Source organism: Terrapene carolina, unplaced genomic scaffold (assembly GCF_002925995.2).
Source record: "Terrapene carolina triunguis isolate 2854851 unplaced genomic scaffold, T_m_triunguis-2.0 Scaffold558, whole genome shotgun sequence".
Classification (NCBI taxonomy): domain Eukaryota; kingdom Metazoa; phylum Chordata; order Testudines; family Emydidae; genus Terrapene; species Terrapene triunguis.
Genome location: NW_020664909.1, coordinates 1,039,509 through 1,047,923, shown reverse-complemented (window position 1 = coordinate 1,047,923; position 8,415 = coordinate 1,039,509). Strand labels below are relative to the sequence as shown.

At 49.9% G+C, this 8,415-nt stretch overlaps 1 protein-coding gene across 1 annotated transcript in view; it reads right to left on the bottom strand.

Moving 5' to 3' along the window:
- Positions 1 to 7,781, bottom strand: part of ST3GAL6 (ST3 beta-galactoside alpha-2,3-sialyltransferase 6) — a 91,816-nt gene extending 84,035 nt beyond the window's left edge. Inside the window, exon 1 of the mRNA XM_024203575.2 lies at positions 7,484 to 7,781. The gene's annotated coding sequence lies outside the window, so the exon portion shown is untranslated. The remainder of the gene's footprint in view (positions 1 to 7,483) is intronic.
- Positions 7,782 to 8,415: the final 634 nt, after the last annotated feature.

Sequence of the window (8,415 nt, the reverse complement as noted above, 5' to 3'; positions counted from 1 at the left end):
GTTTTTTGGGTTTTGGGGGGGGGAAGAGGAGAAAAGGGTTTTGTTTTGTTTTTAAACATTAGAAATTGTACCTCCTTTACCCTTTGAAGAGGATTAATAACTGAAGAATTAGTAGGTTTTTGACACCACAGAAAACCAGGAAGTGAAACCAAGCAGAGAGAGGTGGTAGCAATTATTTAGAACTTCAACACCTATTTATGTTAGACAATGAAAATACACTAGTCAATTCTACATCCTGCTTTTTCTACACTAACGTGCATATAAGACAGGAGAATGTTTAAATTCATACTCAACACTGTTTTCATTGACTAGCATTTTTTAAAAGGGAAATACTTCTGGTTTAGAGACAAGAATAGAATTATTGCGGTAATGGGGTTTATTTTTTATGTCCTCCTCCCCCCGCCTCCTCCTACGCCCACGTACCCAATCTCCGCAGAGTGGGAGCAGGGGAATAGGGCTCGGGTGTTAGATCAGACTGCTGTGGTCTGAACAAGTCTTCAGACTAGTGAGTGCCTCTCTGCTTAAAGAGACAGCACATGGACTCTCAGACACTTCCCCAGCAACCAGTGCACACACACACCATCTCTTTCACACTCACCTCCCAACACATACACCTCTACCCTGATATAACACGACCCGATATAACATGAATTCGGATATAATGCGGTAAAGCAGCGCTCCGGGGGTGCACTCCGGCGAATCAAAGCAAGTTCGATATAACGTGGTTTCACCTATAACACAGTAAGATTCTTTGGCTCCCGAGGACAGCGTTATATAGGGGTAGAGGAGTACTTGTGTTGTTGTTGTTACTTCTTGGTACTTCCTGCAATGCACATATATTCTCTGTAATTTTATTCTTTCAAAGTGCTGTTATTTTAGTTTTTTGACCGGTCTATGCATCTCATAATTTTATTTCTCGCTCATGCTTAAATTTAAATTCTTTCAGTAGTGAGTTCTAAAATGCCTAACTTGTCCTGGCTGGAGTAATTATCCCTATAATAACTTTTTAAAAATATATATTATCTTTGGGTTTTTTGTTTCTACTGATGGTGCACAGCCGCACATTACCTCGACATTGGTGCACATAACAAAACTCATTCTGCACATGGATGGAAAAAATTAGAGGGAACATTGACCCAAAAGGGGGACTGGCAAGGCTGTTGTAGGGGAAGTTGTGAGATCACCTTTTTCCTTGCCTTCAGAGCTGGCCAGCTCTGAAGGCAGCACCACTGCTTGCAGCAGTGCAGAGGTAAGGGTAGCATAGGCCTTGTCTCCACTGGCAAGTTTCTGCGCAGTAAAGCAGCTTTCTTCGGTGTAACTCCAGAGGTGTACACACTGCCAAGCCACTCAGTGCGCAGAAACTGCACAGTTGCAGTGCTGTAAAAACACCCCGACAAGAGGCATACAGCTTTCTGCGCTGGGGCTACAGCACTGCGGTGCCAGTGTAGACACCCAGGTCGATTACAGTGCTGCAATTGGCCTCCGGGAGGTGTCCCACAATGCTTGTTCTCACCTCTCTGGTCATCAGTTTGAACTCTACTGCCCTGCCCTCAGGTGACCAACCATGAGCCCCACTCTGTAAATTCCTTGGGAATTTTGAAAGCCCCTTTCCTGTTTGCTCGGCGACACGTGCAGTGGTCTCAGTGCATCTTTCCAGGTGTCCACGCCTGCTCCACACACCAGGCAATTCCCCCACTTGGAGCAATGCCGAGCTGCTGGACCTCATGAGCATTTGGGGAGAGGAGGCTGTCCAGTCCCAGCTGTGCTCCAGCCATAGGAATTATGATACCTACAGACAGATTTCACGATGCATGACAGAAAGGGGCCATGACCGAGACACACTGCAGTGCAGGGTCAAAGTGCAGGAACTGCGGAACGCCTACCACAAGGCACGGGAGGCAAACAGCCACTCCGGTGCTGCACCAATGAGCTGCCGGATCTACGAAGAGCTGGACGCAATACTCGGTGGTGACCCCACCTCCACTGCGAAGACCACTGTGGATACTTCAGTGGCTCGCGTGCCAGTAGAGAGCGGACCTAGCCAGGAGGAGGAAATCTTGGACAAGGATGTGGATGGGGACCCAGAGGCAGAGGACGAATCAGAAGTCAGAAATGCATGCAGCCAGGTGCTCTTCTCTACCCTGGCACAGACTAGCCAGTCACAGCTGTCGGAGCTTGGCAAAGCGCAAACAGGAGAGGAGGCCCCTGGTAAGTGGCTTTGATTTTGGGAATCGCTAAAGCAAGTTGTTGGGGGCAGAAGGGTTGCAAAAGCAGGCTTGTGTCTATATGATGCGCGTACCACCACATGCCTAGTCTGAGCAGCGGAACAGACTGTTGATTGACTCCCTCACTTTAAGGGAATCTCCCTCAGAGATCTCCAGGAATCTCTCGTGGAGATACTGGGCAATCTGCTGCCGCAGGTTCTTTGGCAGAGCTGCTTTGTTCCTTGCCCCATTAAGGGTAACTTTGCCGTCACTGTGGGGATACTATTGCTGCACACAGGCGAGCTGCATAAGGGCCAAGGCAGAAGCTGCAGTCTTGAAGAAGACCCGCCCTTGATTCCCTGCTCAACCTCAGCAGTGAGATATCTTCCATAATGAACACAGCCTGTGGAAAATGTGGGGACAGGAATGATTATAAGCCCCCACCCCCTATAGTGCTGGCTTTCCCTAAGAGCCACGTGTACAGTATGGTCCTGGAACACTGATTTCCCTTGCCCCTGCAGTTACTCACCATTTTGGGGGTCCTGTGGCTCATGTGTGCTTGCTTGGGGCCAGCCAGTTAGTGACAGGTATGTGAATAGTGGCTGCGTTTTAAAGCACTGAATCAGTGGTCTCTGTGTTGCAAACAATACTGCTTCTGAAAAATGTTGCATTTTGGCTTCACAGATAGGACCTTGGGAGCCCAGCCTCCCTCTTTGTTGTTGCCAGCTGAACGGCTAAGCAGAATTAGAAAGCGGCCATGAAAAACTAAAGAGGACTTTCTGCGTGATGTCATGATGCATTCCACGGCCGAAAAACAAGAATCGAAGGAGTGGCGGGACAGCAAGAAGAGGGACTGAAAGGAGAACGTGGCACGTCAGAACGAAGCCACAGAGCGGCTCTTAAAGGTTATGGAGCACCAAGTGAACACGCTCCAAGCGCTTCTACCACTACAAACCAAGTAGCTCCACGCCTGCCCTTCCCTGAAGCCGCTGTCACAAAACTCTTTTCCATGCGCCCCCCAGACACTGCCAACACACTTATCAACCTGCTGGCTCCAGTCTTTACCCGCTGCATTCCACTCCTGCCCCATCACAGTCCAGCCCTTTGGACTCCCAGTACCCGCTGCACTCAACACCCGTCCCTCTGCAGTTTAGCCCTGCTGAAGTACAGTACCAGCTGCATTGTACTCCAAAGGACAAGGCTGCATATGATACCTGGACATACACAAATCTTTAGCCATCCCGGGACCTCACCTCCTCCTGGGACCCTCCCTTCCCCCATCCCCCACAGTGCTGATGTGTTTTTTGGTTTGTCTCTCTCCTCCGGTTGTTGTTTTTTAATAAAATAATTGTTTTGGTTTGAAAGCAATCTTTATTCCATTAATTGAAAGCAAACAGAGCCCTGCAAAGCAACAGGAAATTTTCTTAAACCTTCATAGTGCATCGTCTACACTAATCACAATCACCTCCTAGCATTACAAGGACTGCACTCCCGAGCATAGCAACAAATATTAGTGGATTTCAGCTTCAAATTGCTGCCTCAAGACATCCCTGATCCTTATGGCCCCGCGCTGTGCCCCTCTAATAGCCCTGGTCTCTGGCTGTTCAAATTCAGCCTCCAGGCGGAGCCTCAGCGGTCCAGCCCTGAGTGAAGCTTTCATCCTTCCTTTCACAAATATTATGGAGCGTACAGCATGCAGCTATAAGCATAGGATTATTGTCATCGGCCAGGTCCAGCCTCCCACATAGGCAGGACCAGCGGTCCTTTAAATAGCCAAAAGCACACTCAACAGTCATTCTGCACTTGCTCAGTCTGTTGATGAACATCTCCTTGCTGCTGTCAAGGTGCCCCATGTAAGGTTTCATAAGCCACAGCATTAAGGAGTAGGCAGGGTCTCCCAGGATCACAATGGGCATTTTGACTTCCCCTGCAGTGATCTTCTGGTCCGGGAAGAAAGTTCCTGCTTAGAGCTTCCTGAACAGGCCAGTGTTCCGAAAGATGCGTGCGTCATGCACCTTTCCAGACCAGCCTGCGTTAATGTCCGTGAAACACCCATGGTGATCCACAAGCGCCTGGAGAACCATAGAGAAATACCCCTTCCAATTAACGTACTCGGTGGCTAGGTGATCTGGTGCCAGAATTGGAATATGCGTGCCATCTATTGCCCCTCCGCAGTTAGGGAAGCCCATTTGTGCAAAGCCATCCACAATTTCATGCACACTGCCCAGAGTCATGGTCTTTTGGATCAGGATACGATTAATGGCCCTGCACACTTCTGTCAACATGAGTCCAACGGTCGATTTTCCCACTCCGAGCTGGTTAGCGACCGATCAGTAGCAGTTTGGAGTAGCCAGCTTCCATAGTACAATTGCCACGCACTTGTCCAATGGCAGGGCAGCTCTCATTCTCGTGTCCTTGCGCCGCATGGCTGGGGTGAGCTCATCACACAGTCCCACAAAAGTGGCTTTCCTCATCCGAAAGTTCTGCAGCCACTGCTCGTCATCCCAGACGTGCATCACGATGTGATCCCACGACTCAGTGCTTGTTTCCCGAGCCCAAAAGCAGCGTTTCGCTGTGGTCAGCACCTCCGTAAATGCCACAAGCAATTTCATGTCGTAGCTACTAACGCGTGGCAAGATCAATCTCGCACCCCTCTTGCCTTTGTAGTTTAAGGAATAACTCCACTGCCACTCTTGATGTGTTAGTGGGAGCGAGCAGCATATTGGTCTACAGTGCAGGATCCATTCCTGCAGACCAAGGCAGTACACAAACCAGTACACAAACCAATTGAAAGTCAAGTATCAGAGGGATAGCCATGTTTGTTGCTTTTTACAGATCCAGACTAAGAGTCCTGTGGCACCTTATAGATTAACAGATGTATTGGAGCATAAGCTTTCGTGGGAAGCTTATGCTCCAATACGTCTGCTAGTCTATAAGGTGCCACAGGACTCTTTGTTGCTTCAAACCAATTGAAAGATGGCGCCAAATGCAGACGGAAGCACAGGGATTGCTGGGATGCGAAGCATGCATCATGGGGCATTGGGTCAGGACCCAGGATGCCCCGCAATCCCCTCCACCGTCACACAAGTCTTAGCGGCAGAAGAGGAAGAGATGCTCTGTGGAACAGCTGCCCAGAGTGCACCGCTCCAAATACCGCTGAAAGTGCCACAAGTGTGAACACGCTATTGCGCAGGCAGCTGATCTAGATTTCTAGGTTTCCTTTCAGCGCTCTCTGAGCGGCGCTGTAACTGCCGGCGATGTAACTCTGCCAGTGTAGACATACCCATCGTTACTTAGCTCTGTAGGGATCTGCACGGATGCAGCAAAAGCATGTCCAGTACCAAGAGCAGCGTGGGGGATCATCACAGTCTGAAATATTTTCAAAGAGGGGCCCAGCAAAATATGTCTGAGAACGCCTACCTTAAAGAATGTGAAAACTTTTGAGGAAGCTCTTGTTAACATTGTGGCACCTGAGCACTGTAAAAAAGGTAAAAAGTGCTATTTTGACTTTTCTCATGCATCATATGTTCAGCCAACTAAAAATTGTCTTTGCCTAATGGCTTTGTAACTATGTAAACACACAAATATTTTTATGCATTACAAACTTAACATAAGGTGGGGAGGTGGGAGAGACAAAGTATGAAGAAATTAGGATTTCATTTTACAATTTTTACAAATTTCAGGTTGATATAGGGCCCAGTCCAGTCTCCATTAAAGTAAATGGAAAGACTCCCAGCGATTTCAGTGGGTTTTGGTTCAGGCCTATAATCAGGTAAACTCCCACTGATTTCAGTGGAAATTTTGCTGAATAAAGACTGCAGGATTGGGCTCATAATTTTAAATAACTATAATCTGAATATTGACTGTCAAAACCAAAATAGACTGTTCAAATCATACTCTGGAAAGCCACCAAATAACAGCACACAAATAGAAACTTAGATTTTTTCCAGTGACAAAAAAGTAGCTGTCTTTGCATAATACTTAAACAGTCTATCAAAAGATTACCTGTAAACTATTGTTTGTTTTAAAATGCACTTGTTGTTAACTATATTTTAGTAAGGGAAAAAAATCACACCTTCTTTTGATAACAAGGGGCACTCAATTTAAAAAAAAATCACTTCTGTTTGAGGGTGTTTTTATTTACTATTGTTGCAAGTTAACACCTAGGATTGCTGTAACTGAAAGAGACTAAAAGGGGGAGGGGGGAGGGGGGAGAATCTCTCTTCAGATTTGTCTGAAGACTGCATTTGACAGCACTGTGCCTATAATCAGTTTGCTATAAAGGGTTTTCCCCATCTACGTGGGTTTTTCCAACAGGAAGAAGAGAGACAGAGAGAAGAAAAACTTATTTTTATATTATATATATCCCTGTAACATCAGATTTTTCATGCTATTAAATACAGGGTCCTCTCAGCTTATAGCTCTTTAGACTTGAAATCTGGCAAACAAATTTGCACGGCAAGTAGATATGTATATAGTTAGAGAGAGATCAGCGAAACTACCACGTGGATCAGCTGGCAGGAGAGGAAATATCTGTACTAAGTGGTTTTACTCCTTGCGATTGCTACTTGAATCTGTTCACAAAAATAGGCGGGCTGTGCCTTGGTGTTTCCTGCTCCCAGAAATCAGAGGAAAAAAGGCAACGCCTCCGGAGCTCCCATGACGGACCCAGAGTCGATCTTTTCGGCAGGCATTAGGAGGATTTGGAAGCAAGCGCGAGGTGCCCCCCCCCATGTGCTCTCCCGCAGCTCCGAACGCGGCGCTAGCAATCCCACTCCGCCTGCCTGGCATCGGTTCGCGGCCCCCGTTCACACCGCTCCCCGGGGACCCGAATTCATGCCGGGAAGGGGGCCAGCGCGGGGAGGCAGGAGACACACACACACACGCCCCTACGGAGGGGTCCGCCTCGGAGCAGTGCCTGTGCCCTTCGCCTCCGAAACGCGCTCCCCGGGCCAGCCTGCCTGGGGCGCGCCTCTGGCTCCCTGCGCTACAGGGCTGGCTGCCTCGCCAGGGCGCTGGAGAACCCAGCCGCGTTCACACCGCCCCTGCCCTGCTCCCAGCCCCCGGCAACCAGACCGCCACAAGAGGAGCCACCCCCTGCCCGCGGCCTCCCTGGGGGCGCAGCTGCCTCCACCTGACCCAGCAGCAGCAGGGTGCAGAACAGCCCCCCCAGTGCAGCGCCGGGGGCCAGCCCCAACCCCGCTCTCTCCCCCCCGGGGGCCAGCCCCAAGCGCTCCCCCCCGCCTCGCCTCGCCTCCCAACGCTGGCGCTTTACTCACTGTGCCTGCCCGGCTGCGGGACTCCGTTCCCTCTCACAGCCCCCAGCCCGCGCGGGCCAGCCTGCGGAGCAAAGAAGGGGGGGGGGGGGTTGGCCGGGGAACACCGCCCCTGGCAAGCTGGGGGCTGGCGGTGGGAGGGCGCTGCTGGCTGGCTCGGGCTGAGCTGCTTCCAAGTGCCCCGAAAGCAGCAGACGACGTCCAGGAGCCCGGGGAGCGTGGCCAGAGGCAGGCCCCGCCTCCTGCCAGATGTTGCAGCGACAGCTGCTTTCTTGGAGCGCGTCTCCCGTTAGGTAGAACGCAGACAAGCCAGGGGATCCTCTCCCCGCTACACTGGCCGGACACCCGCAGAAGCCGTAGAGCCCAGCTGGGAGCCGGCGAGACAGGCGTGGAGGGAAGGGGTCTCAGCGTGGGTTCCCAGGGCTTTGAACAGAAATAACTTTCGTTTGAGCACCCTGCGCTGCAGAGGTCAATCTGCTTTGCAATAGGCAGACAGCGGATGTTGCGTAAATGAGGCGCAGACTGGAGTCTAAACTGACAGAGAGAGTACGAAGGGAGTGCAGCCCTCTGAATCCCAGGATATCAGAGACCCCAAGTGAGGCAGGGAATAGCTTTTATTCTACCGACTTCTGTTGGTGAGAGACAAGCTTTCTGATCTGAAGAAGAGAGCTCTGTGTACGATCCAAAGTGTGTCTCTTTCACCAAGATCTTGGTCTAATAAAAATATATTACCTCACCCGCCTGCTCTTTTTAATAGGGTAACGGATACAGGCAAGAGGCGCTTTTAGCAGTGTGAACAGCACATCATTTTCAGCAGCTGATAGTAAAGTGGGTTTGATTAAAATCGAGCTCCATGACAGAAGGGTTGTGATTTAAGATGAATTTCGCAGGCCAGTACTTGTCCCACTTGCTTCCAGACTCATTTACAGGATGTT